We start from the raw sequence: 17,722 nt of genomic DNA on the forward strand, positions 1-17,722 counted from the left end.
TCTCTCTCTCTCTCTCTCTCTCTCTCTCTCTCTCTCTCTCTCTCTCAAACTCCTAAATGTTTGTTTTGCTTCTGACTACTGCCTCCCTTAGACCACCTTCCCTTTTATAATCACCCCCTTTCTCTTATCCTCTTCCTTTCTTACTTCACTGTTAGGTAAGAGAAATTTCTATAATCAGCTGCATTTGTATACCTATTCTTCCCTTTTTGAAACAATTCAAATTAGAGTGAGGCACAAGCATTGCCTTTCACTTCAGTCCCAATATTCCCCTCTATTGTTAAAGTTCTTTCTGATGTCTCTTTTTAAATTTCACATGACTTTCCCTAGTCTTCCTCTCTTTTTTCTTTCTCCTAGTATATCCCTCTTTCTCATCCCTGAATTTTTATTTTTTTGCTTTTTGGAGGGCAGTTGGGGGTAAGTAACTTGCCCAAGGTCACATGGCTAGTTTTTTTTGTTTGTTTGCTTGTTTGTTTTTCTTTTCTATTAAGTGTCTGAGGCCGGATCCCAACACAGGTCCTCCTGACTCCAATGCCGGCGCTCTACTCACTGTGCCACCTAGCCACCCCTCAACCCGGAATTTTTTTTAGATCATCTCAACCCAATCTATTCACATACATAACTTCTGTCCATGAGGATTGCTTCTAACTGCTCTAACGATAAAGTTCTAGGGAATTATGTGTATCATCTTTCCTTGTCGGAATCTAAATAGTTTAACCTAATTGAATTCCTTATGATATCTCTTTCACATTTACCTTTTTATTCTTCTCTTGAGTTTCATGTCTGAATGCCAAATTTTCTACTCAGCTTTAATCTTTTCATCAGGAATGCTAAAATGTCCTCTAATTCATTAAATATCCATTTTTCCCCTGAAGGATTATACTCAGTATTTCTGAGCAGATTATTCTTGGATATAATCTTAGGTTCTTTGTCTTCTGGAATGTCATATTTCAACCCTCCAATCTTATAACATGAAAGCTCTTAAATACTATGTGATTCTGTATCCACATGGAAAGGAAGAATTACGGAGTCTGAATGCAGATCAAAGTATACTCTTTGCTCACTCTCTCTTTTTGTTTTGTTTTGTTTTGCTTATAATTCTTCTTTACAACATGACTAACATGTTTTCAAGAAGTCCAATAATTCTTAAATTTTCTTTCCTTGAAGCCAGTTGTTTACCAATAAGATTTCACATTTTCTTTTATTTTTCCAGTTTTTTGACTTTGTTTTATTGTCTCCTGATGATTCATAGAGTCATTAGTTCAATTTTAATTTTTAAGAAATAATTTTCTTGGGGCCACTAGGTGATATTGTAAATATAGCACTGGCCCTGGAGTCAGGAGGACCTGAGTTCAAATGTGGCCTCAGACACTTAACACTTACTACTTCTGTGACATTGGGCAAGTCACCTAATTGTCCTCAGTTTCTCCCTCCAAAAAAGACAAAAAAGAGAAAAAAGAAAGAATTTTCTTTTTTAAAAATAATTTTCTTAAATGAGCTTTGGTACCTTTTTGTTTCCCCCTTACTTGGACAATACTGCTTTTTTCCCCACTCAATAACTAGTTAATTAGTTACTAGAAAGATAAAATTAGTAAGGTTTGATCAAATAAATACTAATAGCATACATGCAGTAAAATAGATTAAGGGAAACAATAGTATAAAAGAATGCTATTTACATCTTTATAATGGAATGACATTAATCTTGTATTTTCCTTCTTTTGTAAATCTTTATATAATCTATGATAATTCACTTATGCTATACATACAGATTACATTTAAAAAAAAAAGAATTAAAAAGAAAATGACAAACTCCTAGTATAAAAAACAGTATTTGGTTTGAATTCTATCTGTACTTACTTTCCCCTTCCCCTGCCAAAAGTAATAGTTAGGTATATATTAACATGATTAATTAGTATAATTGGTATTATAACTCCAAGGCATTATATGAATTATTCTTAGCCCTAGCTAGGTCTTCTTACTACATATGTATGTCTTTATATCTTTTTTAAATAAAAATTATTTAGTTTTAGTATTCTTCTTTTTAAATGAGTTCTTAATTGTATCCCTCTCCCATCCCGCCCCCATCCACTTAGAAGGTCAGAAATATGATATCAATTAAACATGGGAAATCATGCAAAATACTTTTCTTTTTTTTTAAAGCAATCGGGGTTAAGTAACTTGCTCAAGGTTACACGGCCAGTTATTTCTGGGTGTGGTGCTGAGTATCTGAGCCTGGATTTGATCCAGGTCATCCCAACACTGGAGCCGGTGCTCTTACTTGCTGAGCCACCTGGCCGCCCCAACAAAATAGTTTTCTATATTAACCATGTTACAAAAAACCATGAAAAATAAAGTGGAAAAATATACTTCAATCTGCACTTGGAGTTCATCATTTCTCTCTCTAGAGGTAGATAGTATTTTTCATTGAGTTCTTTGGAGTCAATTTGGCATTTTAAGAGTTCTTTACTTCAGTGTTTTTTTTTTTTTGTTTTCCACACCTCTTTTACCATTTGACTGATAATGTTTTTAAGGTATTATTTTCTTCAGTGATTTTTGTGTCTCTTTCACAAAGCTGTCAATTCTCTTTTCTTAATTTTCTTTTATCACTCTCATTTCTTTCCCAAATTGTGCCTCTACCACTCTTCTCTTATTTATTTCTTTGTTCCAAGAATTCTTGTAGGGTTTATGTCCAAGTAGCATTTTTTCTTTGAGTCTTTGCTTGTAGTTGTATTCATATTGTTGTCTTGCTCTGAGTTTGTCTTGGTCTTTCTTTTTTTCTTTTTGGAGGGCAAATGGTGTTAAGCGACTTGCCCAAGGTCACATGGCTACTTTGTGTGTGTGTGTGTGTGTGTGTGTGTGTGTGTGTGTGTGTGTGGTAAGTGTCTGAGGCTGGATCTGAGATCAGGTCCTCCTGTCTCTAGGGCTGGTGCTCTAGTCACTGCACCACCTAGCTGCCCCAGTCTTGGTCTTTCTTACAAGTGAAATACCTTTTTATGTTCAAGTTCTTTTTGTGTTCTTTGTTTTTTTTTCCCCTAGCTTATTTCTTTTATTTTAACTTTTTAAAAATTGAACTCTGCTTACTTGGGAGTGGGGAAGCACTGTACTAAGCTTCAGGCTTTTTAGTGTTTCTGTCTTCAGAACTAATTCTTGGTTCTACAAGTATTCATTCATTCCTTCAAAGTTGCTATAATCCTAGGAGTGGTGTGGTTACTTTTTTTATGGTTTGTTCTCTGGTCTTTACCCAGGAATGTATTGCTCCCATGCCACAAGTGCTAGTGCTCCTCTCTTTCTTGAAATTATGACCTGGAACTACATATAGGAAATGCAACAGGGTTTTGAACCCATACCTAGCTCAGAGTCCCCTGTAATCTCCTTCCTCATTTGTTTTTGCCTTCTCTGGGATCAGAGTTACTGAAGTTGCTGCTGCCATTTTCACACTCACCTCCAAGGTTCATAACTGGTGTTATTGCCTTATGCACTTCCCACCCTGCACCCACACTGGTTTCACAGACCTCTCCTGCAGACCAACTGAGTTGTTTTAGGCTGGAAATGTTTTACTCTGAACTTTTTCTGGCTCCACAACTCCAGAATCTATTTGAGGCATTATTTTAAAGTGCTTTAGAGGGTGATGTTGGGAATGTTTGACTGGGTTGCTACTTCTACTTCAACATGTTCAGGTTGTAAGGCTTTTAAATGACCCATTTTGGCCATCATTTCATCATTCATCTGTAATTTTGATTGATGAAGGGTTGTTTTGTTTCTTAATTTACAACTAAATAGTATCACTGAGAAATTGTTGCTTATAAAAAGTTGGTTTTCAAGCCAGGGAGTAACAGGATAATTGAAAGTATTTCAGTTTCCTAAATGCAATCTAAGCTTGTCTGTTTATCTTCAGGGGAGAAGATAAATTGTGCTGTTGCACAAACTCAATGGAATGACCACCCAGCAGCCTCATTCATGGGAAACTGGATTCCCCCTTCCATTTCTCCCCTATATAAGTTGCTCTGGTGATCTCTTTTGAATAGATATGAATATTATTTCAAGGTATAGATGATCTTTAGAACTTCATGTGACCACTACAACACACTTGCAAACAGAAGCTTCAGACAGAGTTCTAAGGAAACCTGGAATGGCATGAACAGAAATGCTTAAGATGTATTTTTGAAGTGAAATTAAACTCGTACCTTTCTCATCTCTGACCCTCGTGGGTGAAATTAATGTAACAGGAATAACTTAATATGATTAGTATAAAGAAAAAGTCTTTTTACTTCTTCCAATAGATTCTTGCATTGACTACATGGTGGACCATGGATTAATCAGCATATTGTTCCAAATAAATCAGTTCACAGATTAGTAGTTTGAAGTTGGTAACAGCAATGCATTTCTGAATTTCAGAATTTCACATGATAAAACTGTTGATCAAGGTTATTGATTAATTATCTCCTATATAGAATGTTGAAAGAGACCAAACAAAAGTGTATTATAAGTTTGTAATAACAATCACACCTGAAATGATTCAGTGCTACTGTAGAAGACAATGTCTACAAACCAAGCACAGTTCTGTTATATTAGTCTCGTATCTATAGTTTGGAAACATTAATTTAAAATGCAGTTAGCCTCAATCATTGATCTAAATGCAAATAACCATGACGCAGTTGGAAATGCATTGGATCTAAACCTAGAAAAGCAAGGTTTGAATCACAGTTTTATGTATGTGACTTTGAACAAGCCACTTCAGCCTTCCAAGCCTCAGTGTCTTGGTCTCTAAAATGGGGGCAATAATCACTGTATATAACACCAATGCAATATTCACAGCACCCACAGCAGCTATGAATATGCTGGTGTAGTTGTGAATCACAAAATGTAACAGACTCTCCACATGGAAGACAGAACCAAAACATTTATTCAAATACCAGAAAACCAAATCTCACAACCAGAAAGCCAAATCTATCATAGCAATCAAGAAGTTGGTACTTTGCAGCAAACATCAACATTCTCAAGCATTACCTCCATCAGGCCTTCAAAACAAAACAGGCCCCCTTAAGCAAAAATGCCCCTCTCTCACTCACGCTAGCTGCTCAGCCTCCATGCTGCTTGCTCTCAGCAGTACTGGCTTTCTCTCCTGCTCCTTCCTGCTGCACCCTTTCTGTACCACCTTTTCAGCAATTTCCTACCCCTGTGGGTTCCAAGTGATTACATTTTACCTATTATGGGTCAGGGGGCATGGAAGATCTTCAAATTCACTTTACCATTACACTGTACTACCTACCTTCTTCATTGTGTGGACAAAATGAGATAATGTGCATAATGTACTTTGTAAACCATAAAGTGTTCTATAAATGTCCATTTTTATTATCATTATTGTCGGGTCTTGAGCCCATGTCAGCAACTCCAGTTTGCTGTAGTTGACATTAAGAAATATCCTGGGGCTGCAGAACACATGCATCTAACAGGAGGTAGATAAAATCCCACATTCGTAGCTAAAGCCATGTCCGCTGTGTGATTAGGGTCAAGGGATCTGGCGACTGTCACACTGGAGATGCTGAGAAGGAACAAGGGCACAGATGTTTGGCAGGTGGAGAATAGTATTCTCAATTGCTGCCAACATCACTGAAGTTAGTTAGCATGGGGCTTTATTTTCCAATATGTTAGTTACTCCTCCAAAGCTGGTAATCTGATCAGATGCTATTCTCAGCTTACTTAGAGAGGTGATTTCAGGGTAGCAGATTCTATAAAAGCCAGATATGTCTCATCCTTTATCCTAGTAGGGAAACTTCGAAGGAAAGGAAAAGCTGTTAGTCTGGGTCTAAGTCTATGGTAGAATGATAAGTTCATTCATTAGTCATAAAGGAGGAAGAATTAAATTTGAGTATTGGCTCAATGTTATTAAGCTCTATAACTCTAATAAATTTCCTGAAATTCTGTGATCTTCAGGGTTTTGCTTTGCTTTTATGTTGTTGTTGTTGTTTTGTCTGTAAAATGCAGATAAAAATTCTTGCACAGTGTTATTGAAAGGAAAGAACTATTCAACTTTTTACTAGTCAAGTATGAGTTTTCAAATATATGTTATGGGCAAGAAAGAACCAAGAATCTGGCTTGAACAAGTTGGGTGAGTAGGAGTGATAGCCCCACACTAGGCTAATTAGTCTACTGTTTGAAAATATCCTTTTGAATTTTCCTCAACTCTACAATCACAAGGGAACCCAACTAAGGAAGAAGGTAGCAACATTCTCTCAAACAGGATTTGGAGATACTCAACAATAAACTTGTATTTACAATAGGTTTTAAAGTTTAAAAGCACATTTCTCACAAGAACCCAATGCTGTAGACTGTACTTTCTGTTTATTCCTTTCAGCCATGTCTGATTCTTCATGACCCCATCTGGGCTTATCTTGACAAAGATACTGGAATGGTTTGCCATTTCCTTCTCTAGCTCATTTTATACATGAGGAATTGAGGCAAATAGAATTAAGTGATGTGCCCCATGGGGGACGCCAGACAAAACTTTAAGAACTATGATCAAATCCAGAATTATAGGTGCAATCCACCACATTTTATGCTTTTCTGTCTCCAGGATTTTACTCAAAATGTTTCCTGTAAAATATTTCTTCCTCCATATCCTAGCCTAGATTCATTATCTGACTTAAATCCTATTTCTTCCATGAGGAATTTCCTAATCCTTCTAGCTAAAAGTGATTACTCCTCTAATTGCACAAGACCTTTCACTTATCTTATGTCCCTATATATTCTCGCTTATATTATGACCCCTGCTAGATGAAACCATTCTTGGATTTAGTGACTGTCTCACTTTTCTTTGTATCTTCCCTGATACCCAGGAGCAGGAAGTGTATTCATTATGTGATTAATGCCAGCTTTCATTCCCCTATGTATTAGGCTTCTGACATTTTAGACATCAAAACCATGCCTCATTTACAGCCTCATCCTGGAACTTGTTTCAGTACCTGGGCCCTCCTTACTCTGGTACAGCCTTCCATTATGATCATTCCTTTCTCTCATTAATAGGTTTTTTTAAGTGCCTCCCCTTTAGGAAGGGCTGAGGGCCACCCTTCATTCCTTCTTGGCTTTACTGCTACCTTATAGACGCTGACATGATGCCTCCAGTTGGGTAACCTCAACCCCCACATTTCAGTTACTTCTTTTGTCTTCCCCTATTCCTACTAAAGGATAGACACTAGGTTTCTTTTTGCTTATATTTCTTCCCTGTCATTTAGCACAGTTCTTGACATGTAATAAATCTTATGCTCTTTTTCTCAGATCCTTATTGCCTTTTTAAAATATTTGTTGCTGAAAGAAACAGAGCAGGAAGACTTTAAGTTAGTATGTGCTTTGTGGATAAAATAGGCAGATCTTATTAATAAAGTTGATTGATTGTCATTCTTTGTTCTTGAAGAGGACCAAAATGACACCACAGTGTTGGAGTCAGGGTACAATGTGTCTGACTGTGACTGATCAGACCAATGCAAACTTGGAAGGTTCCACCACAAGTTGCACGCAATTAGTACATATAAACATTAGTTTCTTTTGAGCTGCTGCAATTCTGCTTTGCTCATACAATACTGAACCTTCCTTGATGTGGCACACCATGCTGGGCAGTCTTGTACCAGAGTCCCTGACATTTCACAATGGATTCCAAAGTTTTCCAGAGAAACCTTAAGAACATCCTTATATTACTTCTTTCAACCTCCATGTGAGTGCCTACCTTGTGTGAGTTCTCCATAAAATGGCCTTTTAGGCAAACATACTTTTTTGCATTTGAAAAATGTAGTTAGCCGGTTTAGCAGAGTAGTGCTATTTGCAATAGAGTTTGAATGCTTGGCAATTCAGTTTGATAAAGTATCTCAGTGTCTGGAACCATATCTTGCCAGGTGATTTTCGGAATCTTCCCAAGAAAATTCCAGAATCTTTTCTAAGAATATTCAAGTGGAAGTAATTCAGTTTTCTGGAATGGTACTGGCATAGTTTCCAGTTTTGACAGGTGTACGTCAATGAGGTCAGCATGGAACTCTGTATACCATTGGTTTTTTTAGGCAATCTAATACATCTTCTCTCCCATACTTTGAAGTATCCCAAACACTGAGTTAGCTTTGGCAATGTGTGCATTAACCTCATTGTCTATGTGGTCATCCCTGGAAAGTATACTGACTAGAGAGGGTAGAAGGATAATAGAGAGGAAAAATAGGATGGAAGGAAATACACAACTAGTAGTCATATCTTTAAATGTAATTGGGATAAATGGAGAGCAGAATGGATTAAAACTCAGAATCCAAAAAATATGTTGTTTACAAGAAACACATTTAAAAATGAGAGATATACAAATAGTTAAAATAGAGGGCTGGAGTAGAATTTATGTTTCATCTGAGGAAAAAAAAGACAGCAATCATGATCTCAAAGTTAAAGATAAAATATATTTAATTAAAAGAGATAAACAGCAAGACTAAACTGTGATAAAAGGCACCATGTAAAATTAATATTAATACTAAGGCTATATAGCTTCTCCTCCTCCTCAACCTTCTTTAATCCCAGGCTTCCAGCCCACGCAGAAAAATCCAGCGAGTGGAGTTGCTGGCCTTGTAAAACGCCCCACACCAACTTTTGCCAAAGGCCAGACACAGAAGGATTCTTCATCCAAGACACATCTTGGGCCTGAGCCAGGGAGCTGGAGGACAGATGGGGAGCTGTAGGTGAGAATGGGGACAGCACCTCTGCACTTAATACCCTCTCCTAAGACCGAAAAGAACTCAAGGTTCTGTTCAGGGACTTCATCTACCAGAGCAGCAGACCCACAGACCCTAAGACCTACCATCCTAAGGCTGGTGCTGCCCTCACCACCTGCTCCCTCTTCAAGGTCTCTCACTCCCACCTTGGAATGATGGAACCCCAGGAGAACACTGTCCAGTACAACAGATGGAGCAAGAGCCAGGATGAGGTCACCATGAACATGTTGGCCTCGGGCAGCATGGACTGTGAGAGGATCTGTACCAAACTATGCACTGGGAAGCTGGGCATCACCATGAAGGTGGCAGGCAGAATCGTTCTGGGTCATTTTCATCATCGGCTACGTCACCGGCTACTACATCCACAAGTGCAAATAGCACTTGTCTGAGCCTGCTGAACGGACTCCTTTTTGAGGAGACCTCCACCTACCCAGTGACCTCTTACTTCCTGGCTCATAGGGCAGGCTGGCCCCTGGGGGTGCATACACCTATAGATATAGACACACACTCACATAGGGACACACATGGACACATACTGAGTCTCTTTTCAGAGACATACCTAGAGTGGCAAACACATACAGGCATACGGTGAAACAAACACTGGACAGAAGTAGAGACAGCTGCACACAGAGACACAGACATGCAGAGACACACATAGATGGATCTCTCCTCCTCGTCCCAGGATAGAACTCCAGACCAAGCCATCCACATCCCACCCTGCCACATTCCACTCCCAGGGAGAGTTACCACACACAGTTACTGAAGCCCAGGACTGCATCTCCCACTCATCTCCTCCTTGGTTACCCCTGTGTTCCCTTTCTGACCAGATGACCTCTCCTTTGGACCTGTGGCTGCCCTGGACAGCCAGAGGTCTGAGAAAGATGAGGGAGACCAGGGCACAGTTTTACCCCTGTTGTTGAGAACTGTAATCAAACCCAGGGTTTCTATGCAGGCTTTACTCACCCTGCCCCACCCTTTGTAAGAACAAGACCTAGACAGGAGGGAACCATTCAGTTGGGGAATGCCCTACTGGGACTCAGAATGAGAATCAAGGCCACTTCTAGGGTTCAATTTCTGCCCATCCCTGCTCTACCACAGGTGGTAGGGGTAAAATCTGTCTCCCATTTGCTGTGACCTTTTACCCCCATCCCGGCCCTGCCCCTCATCACCAACTCAACTGCTTGAGAAACTATACACACAGTATGAGCCTGAGTTCAACATAAATTTTTTGAGGAAGAGAAATGCAGTGGAAGGCCCATTTATCTCCAGCAAAAAAAAATTTAAAGGGAGGCAGCATCGTGTATGGCAAAGAGGTACTTGGTTCAAATCATCTTGACTCTCCCATTTATGTAGAAGCATGGAAAAGTTGGGAAAATCACTTCTCTCTGGGCCTCAGTTTCTTCAACTGTAAGATAAGACTATATAGATTTGAAGGTTCCTTCCATTTCTAAATACATGCTTCTGTGGCAATGATTCAATATGGAATCCTAGCAAAACCAAAAATTTCCCATGGTCCCTAGGGGTCAACAGGGAAATTCATAGCCTTGGTTGTTGAAGCTCCAGGGTCCTCCCCTATGCTCACAATCCCACTGCTGTGTCACTGGCCCCCTTATGTATATATGTGTCTTAGGGAGAGGGTCTTAGCCTTTCAGGTCTGGAGCCTTGTAAGAGGTATCCCCTCTAAAGTTATTCCTTTTTCCCCCTCCCCTGAATTTGCCCTCAATTGCTGCACTAAGTTCCAGGGAATTCTATTACCTGGCCTGCCCTGAAGGAAGAAAACCCCAGTAAATCTGAAGTGGGGGCCTGATATTTCTGATGGCCCCTAGTCACAGGTGCCAGCCACAAAGACTCTGGGAGCCAGGAGAAAGCAGCCCCTGTCCCGAGGAGCCTTCCTGATTGGTGACCTTATCCAAGAGGCAAAGGCTGAGGCATGGAGGCCTGGGGTGTTCTGGGGGTTGAGCCCCAGCCTCCATACCCCACCCTGTTCTCCTGCCTTCCCAGAGAGGCATATAATGGAAAAGAAGAAAAAAAAAACCTAGTCTGGAAGGATTCTAATAAACAGCCACTTGTGTGACCTCAAAAAAAAATACTAAGCCTATATAAATTAAATGCTATAGTATCTAATTTTTTTACAGGAAAAGGGAAATTAATTACACATGAAAATAGTAATGTTACAATAGTGGGGGGACTTTAACCTTTTCTTCTCAGAACTAGATAAATTTAATCAAAAAATAAATAAGAAAGAAGTTAAGGAATAGAATCTTGGATAAATTTTAGATAAACTTGGATAAACTTTCTCTAATCTGTCTATGTGTGTGTCTCTGCATTACACTCTCTATCTTTACATATATATGTATGTGTACATAAGGATATATGTATATGTCTGTGTGTATATATATATGTATACATATATATATATATATATTAAGAGAGAGAGAATTGAATAGGAATAGAAACAAATATACCTTTTTCTCAACAGTACATTGTACTTTTATGAAAACTGACCATACGCCAGGGAATAAAAAATTTTAAAATTGGGAAAAAAAATTTGTAGACAGTTTATCATATAAAGATCTCATATTCAAAATACATAAAGAAAAACCTGGCAATGGCTCAGGATGAAGTTGATGGCCTTTGTGTCTTCAGTGTCTAACCAAACTTTAAGCACTCCACAATGCCTGCTTCAGCTGCCTTTATGGACTTTGGAAAAATTTGTTTTCATCTACCCATTCTGCCAGAGGAAGTCTTTACATGGATTGGGTAGATGCCCTCTCCCCCCCTTCCCCACACAAACCTTCTTCACCTATAGGTTTGAGGCCTATCAATTACCTTCAACCTGATTTGGGCCATCTGATCAAAAGGTTTATTAGGATGTGGTTGCAGTGCAAGTTACAGCTTCTTAAAGCCATGGAGGAGAGCTAAGTGAATCAGGTGGACACCAGAGGTGGAAAGTATTCCTGAAAAAGGGTTCAGCAGTCCTCACCCCAGAAGTACTCATCTTCCCTAACCACTCTATACCCCAAGAGATTAAAGAGAGTTAGGTAGAAAAGGGATTGTTAGGGGATTTTGCCGTTTCCACATTTTTGTTGTTGTTCAGTCATTTCAGTCATGTCCTCATTTGGCATTGTCTTGGCAAAGATCCTGGAGTGGTTTGACATGTCATTCTCTAGCTCATTTTGCAGATGAGGAACTGAGGGAAACAGGGATAAGTGACTCACTTAAAGTCATATAGCTAGTAAATGTCTGGGACCATATTTGAACTCAGGTTTTCTTATTCCAGGTCCAGCACTGTATCCACTGTGTCATCTAGCTGTCCATTTTCATATTTAGCTGTGAGTGATTTTTGAAAATAATAAAATAAGAGAAATTTCAGGAAGATAATCTAGTCAAATATTCTCATTGTAGAAATGATATAACTGAGACCCTGAGGGTTCAAAAAATTTACTTCAAAATTATCATACTGAGTAATGGCAGAACCAGGATTAAAACTTAAGGTTTTCTATCTCTTATTCGGGTCCTAAACTTGCTCTTAGTAATGGACAAGAAGATATTGATTACATAAACATTCTGGAAAGAGGTGAGAAATTTCCCTTTTTGTGGCTGCATGGTAGTACTGAAAGAGAATTAGAAATTTCAGTTTTAATATGATCCAAATATTAAATTAAAATAAACTTTGGGATTCAGGGTGCATCTGACAATGAGCATATTTCTTCATAAGTATAAATAACAATGGTTATTTCCTACTTTTACAGATTTTAATGTATCAACATTCTAGGGTTGGAAGTGATATCAGAGTCCATCCATTTCAACTATTGCATAGTTGAGAATTCCTTATGCAAATGCTAGCCTTTGTTCACATTAGACTGTGAGCTGCTTGACAGTAAGGAACTTGCTGTACCCCAAAGCACATAGCACAGGGATTGGAGCATAGGAGCTATTTAACAAATGTTCATAAATGGAATGCCTTACTTTAGTGATCAAATGTGAGGGCACACTGACTATATAGATATCTTTTTCTAGTATAGCTATTCTATAATATTAAAAAAAATCAGTATGTTATATAAACTTATTCATCAAAGTTGGTGCAAGCTTAATATCCATGCACTATAATTACCATTTTTAGATTATAAATCAAAAGTTTAAATTTAGATTTTAGTATACTGCAACCTTTAATATGGGAAGGGAATATCTAATTTGACTGTATTATTTTGTCCCTACCTAGGTTCCAAATATAAGAAACTCACATTTGGAAATCCAAATCTTATAAAACTGAATGGTGAAAACTATCTTTATAAGTAATTGAAAAAAATAAAATACTATTAAATAGGAAGATCACATACTGGTCTGACTAATACAAGTTTTAAGCAATGATTAGGTTAATAATTTTGAAGACCATCCCCATCCATGTTACACCTATGCAAATGCAGGTATATTTATATGTAAGGGTAGAGAAAAGAATTACATCAAATCAAAGTCATGACCATTTAAGAATCTCTACTTATGTTCTTTAATTAATGTTATGTAGCTATGAAAGATCAAAAGGATCCCATGGTAGGTAGGCTTCCTCATAACTTGCAGAGTCTTCTATGCAAGTTATTGCAATGGGTTACTGTAGCAACAAGCACCCCAGCATCCCCAGTGTGGCTTCCAACACAGGTTCTTAGATCTGCTTTTCTAAAGGAAAGCAATTCAAAATGGGTTAACAAGCTTACTTTAATCAATCAAACATATATCGTTTTCCTAGTTCAGGGGGAAAAGGTCAGCACCCCGAACTTCAGAGTATACACACAGAAGTTACAAGACAGAGAAACAGATTAAGCAGACAGGCTTCCAAACTGTCCAAGAATTACATCCATACAAAATCAAAGTAACCAGAGAGGGAAGCATCAACATCTGGGTTTTTCAAAGCTGGGGGGGGTGGCTCTCAGTGGCTGCCCAGAATCTCATCTGGTCAAATCACACAACTCTTCTCAAAGTTAGCCCATAAGCAAAGCCTCCAATCAGGGCTTATATAGCCTTCTCCTGGCTCAGAGAATGTAACAACCCTCTTGACCCACTGCCCAATCACAAAGCACCAAGGTGTGGGTGTTCCTGAAAAACAAGCCTCCCACCACAGGCTCCAAGTGCACTTAACCTAGGGGCAGGGAAGATCTTAAAATTTTACATTCTTATAACAGTTACAGACTTGAGGAACAGTGAATTGAGTTGCAATGGGATGTCTTAATGTTAACAAATGTTCACAAAAAATCAGTGTGGGTAGATAGATAGATATAAAGATATACAGATAGAGATAGAGACAGAGATATATCTATCACTATCTATCTCTATAGCTGTATCTCTCTCTCTCTCTCTCTCTCTCTCTCTCTCTCTCTCTCTCTCTCCTCTGTCTAGTATTTCCAGTGTTGTTTTGTTTTGCTTTTCCTACCACAGGTACAGAAAGAAAATACTAAGAGCATTTTAAGCCTGTCTTTTAGAACAAATAACCTACCATAGTTGAATTTTTAACTATAAAAGAAGCAAAAGTCGTTTGCCTGTTTATATTAGCTTTGTTTTTAATACATTTGCATATAATGCACTTTTTTAAGATCAGTAGATATTCTGTAAGTTTCACCTGAACAAATTAAGAAGTTAGAGACATCATTATCATTGACTACCACTTTAGCATTCATTTACAAATAATTAAGTGGCTGATCCTGCATAAAGAAATACATTTTAATTCAATTCAAAATTAATTTTTTTTTGTAGTGGAGAGGGTGCTTGAGCTGGAGTAAAAAAAAAACTGGGTTCAAATCCTTTCTTACCTATTTACTGCTTGGATGACTCTGAGGTGCAAGGAAGTTAAGTGTTTTGTTTGTAGTCTCAAATATAGTAGGTTGCATAGCAGAGATTTGAACCTATATCCTCTGAGTCCAGATACTATGTGTTTCTCCATTTTTCATGCTTTGTTCCCTCTTTTTTGATGAAAGTTTTGTACCAAGTATATTGAAAACATAACAACTGGACATCAGGATTTAGCAACATTAGCATTTTCCCTCCATTTGGTTCTTAAGCATGAGCATATGAGTTAATTTCCAAAAAGAACTATATTGCATTTTTTCCTCTATTAATCTTGGAATAACATTTTTGGAACAGTTGGTCATTGCAGTCTCCTCTAAGAAACACTGTATGGGCATTTGCTTCTCTACCAGATCATCATTGTTGATTCCATTTAGCTTCTCTGACTGTGATTGCTTGCAGCTGGGGTCCATTTGCAGCAACATTTTTATATTGTGTACGAGATTAGAGCAAACAAACTACTCTGACTACAGTATTCTCCAATTACATTAATTTCATCCACTGATGTCTTTATTTCCTTCCTTTCCAATTTAGCTGTGTAATGTGAAAATTGGCCCTATTTTCGAGCCTATTAAGATGCTGTTAATCCTCTCTTTCTTCTCACAGTGTTAGTTGCAGAAGAGAACTTCACAAACCCTTAAAAATGGAAAAGGAAATGATATTTTATTATTGCAGATGATTCCTTAAATGAATCCTATTGGTTCTATAATAACATTTTCATTTGAGTGACTGTATTCTCATCCTTTCCTTAAGGAAACATGCAACATTCTCTGAGTATCATGGATGCCAACTGGAATTTTTTTTAACATTCTTTTCTCCAAACATTCCTAAACATAGGATATATTCAATGTAGGCAATGGGAAAAAGAAAAGAAATAGGAGGCAGAAAGGAAGTTTCTAACAGAATAGTTAATGTAAATTGCATCCAAAAAGATATAAATCATTTAACCAGTTTGATATAGTTTATGCTGTGATGCTTACACACAAAACCTCCTATACTTCCATCATTATCAGTAATCCCTACACTGAGGAAGACCACATAACCCATCCACCAAATTCAATCCAACAAGGATTTTTTAAATGACTACATCTAATCTTAGGAAAGGACATAGATGAGAGTTTCCCAGAATAAGCAGTCATGGATGGGTTGGTTTTTTTGTTTTGTTTTGTTTTTTTTACTACATCATCAAAGCAAATTCCTGAATCAGTAAGATTGTAGATTCACTTAAGCAAGCAGAGTACTGTGCTACTTTAGCAGATAATTTCTGAAGGTTTCTCTGAGGGAAAAATCCATTTCTCAATGACAACTTGTATGGTGATAATCTTTTCCCAATTTAATTAAGGTGGTTCTCATATAATAGGTGATTATTCAGCCAATCAACAAGCATTTAAGTGCTTACTGTATGCTAGGCATTGCACTAAGTCTTTACTTCAGATATGAAGGAAGGTAAAAACAAACAAACAAGCAAACAAACTTGGTCTTTGCCCTCAAGGAACACATATTATGAAAGGAGTAAACAACATGCAAATAATTGTATGTACAAGATATACACAGCACAAATGGGAGGTAATCTCAAAGAGAAGGTATTAGGAGAAGGGAAGAATATAGTAGTACTGCAGAAGGTGGGATTTGAAATGCCTCTTGAAGGATACCAGGGGAGCCTGGAGGTGAAGAGGAGGGAAAGCATTGGACCTGTACTTAGATGAATGAATGAGAAAGCACTTATTAAATGTTATCTTTATGCCAAACACTGCACTAAGCACAGGCTATAGAAAAAAAAAAAGCAAGACAGCTCCTTCCTTTTTCAAGGAGCTTGCCTTCTAATGGGAAGACAAGACTTACAGGGAGGAATACATTGGAAAGCGAAGTAACAGGAATGGTGAGTGGAATAATACAAAAGTTGACAGACATTTTATTTTCAAGAAAGGTAATATTGATTTGAATACTGCTCCAAGACCAGTTTGCAAAAGGGGGAAGAGAGAGGGAATATGCACCCAGTGGCATAATATGAAGATTGATAGGAATGTAGGGAACCAGCCAGTTATTACAAATACTCATCCAGTTTATAACCATCTGGTACTGAGACTAGCCTAAGATTGAAAGCAAGACAGGGAATAAAACTAGGGGCAAACCAAAAGCAGAACTATAGAATGAGACTGTATCATTGGTTGTTCTGTGTTGTTGAACCTTCTGTCCCATGCATAAATTGAAAATACTGTTCATTTGAGTAGGATGGGATTTTTTAACCTGGATAGATGTGCTCTACATTAAGAAAATGAGTGTTTTCCAAATCCTAAATTACAAAGTAGATAAATGAGAGAGTGAACATTTAGCCCTGAAAAACATTATTTTGCTTTGCTATAGGTTTCATTGTGAGTTTGTTTTGTAATATGAATCTTCCTCTTTCAATGAAGTGTTGGTTTACAGTTTTTAAAGTCCTTGAGAATCAAGTATAAGCAAAGAAAGAGAGACTTAGGATAAGAGCTATTTCTAATTGAAAGTCAATCAAAACTGAAGAAAAATGGGGCTTAAAATATGTATGTTGGAAAAGCCAATCCAATTTACAAAATATGATTTCCCTCAAATTTCAGAAGGCAACCACTTGTATAAAAGCAAGGTGCACCTGTCAAACTTCTGACCTGCCGACATAAGGTTTTCTCAATGTTCAGCTAGTCAGGACTTGCCTGACAGAATCATGATATCTAATAACATTGTTCTTCTTACCTCACCCTCGGCTGATTGTCCTGAACACAGTGCCTAGGAACATCACAGAATGTTTAGAAATCAGATTAAATTTATTTAGATGAATCATGGTACAAAGCACATTTCCAGGACTGGCCATCATTACAGAGTTAAGGTCCCTTGTAATCTCTTTCTGAGCAAGCAACAACACCAACAAATTTGAAATTAGAGAAATATCCCTCCCCAAGATCTGAAAAGGTGGAATCACTTGGAAGCACCAGGTGTGCCTGATGGTAGAATTGTTAAAAAATGCAGTTTAGAGTCATCAGTGTTAGAAGCAGGAAAAAAAAATTCAATGGGTTCTCATGCAAGAATAGAATATTACACCGGTTTCCTCTACCCACAAAAAGACAGACATAAACACACAGAGACAGACAGACAGAGACAGAGACTGAAAGATACAGAGAGAGAAA

General features: G+C 37.9%; 1 long non-coding RNA gene across 1 annotated transcript in view; it reads right to left on the minus strand.

Moving 5' to 3' along the window:
• Nucleotides 1-13,239: 13,239 nt before the first annotated feature.
• Nucleotides 13,240-17,722, minus strand: part of LOC138173424 (uncharacterized) — a 5,126-nt gene continuing 643 nt past the window's right edge. Inside the window, exons 2-3 of the long non-coding RNA XR_011171386.1 lie at nucleotides 14,534-15,203; nucleotides 13,240-13,406 (exon numbers count right to left, since the gene is read on the minus strand). This is a non-coding gene — a long non-coding RNA (uncharacterized lncRNA). The remainder of the gene's footprint in view (nucleotides 13,407-14,533; nucleotides 15,204-17,722) is intronic.

The sequence above is a fragment of the Petaurus breviceps genome, unplaced genomic scaffold, assembly GCF_028583685.1.
Source record: "Petaurus breviceps papuanus isolate PSGF00001 unplaced genomic scaffold, PetGlider_PUasm1.0 582, whole genome shotgun sequence".
NCBI classification, from domain to species: domain Eukaryota; kingdom Metazoa; phylum Chordata; class Mammalia; order Diprotodontia; family Petauridae; genus Petaurus; species Petaurus breviceps.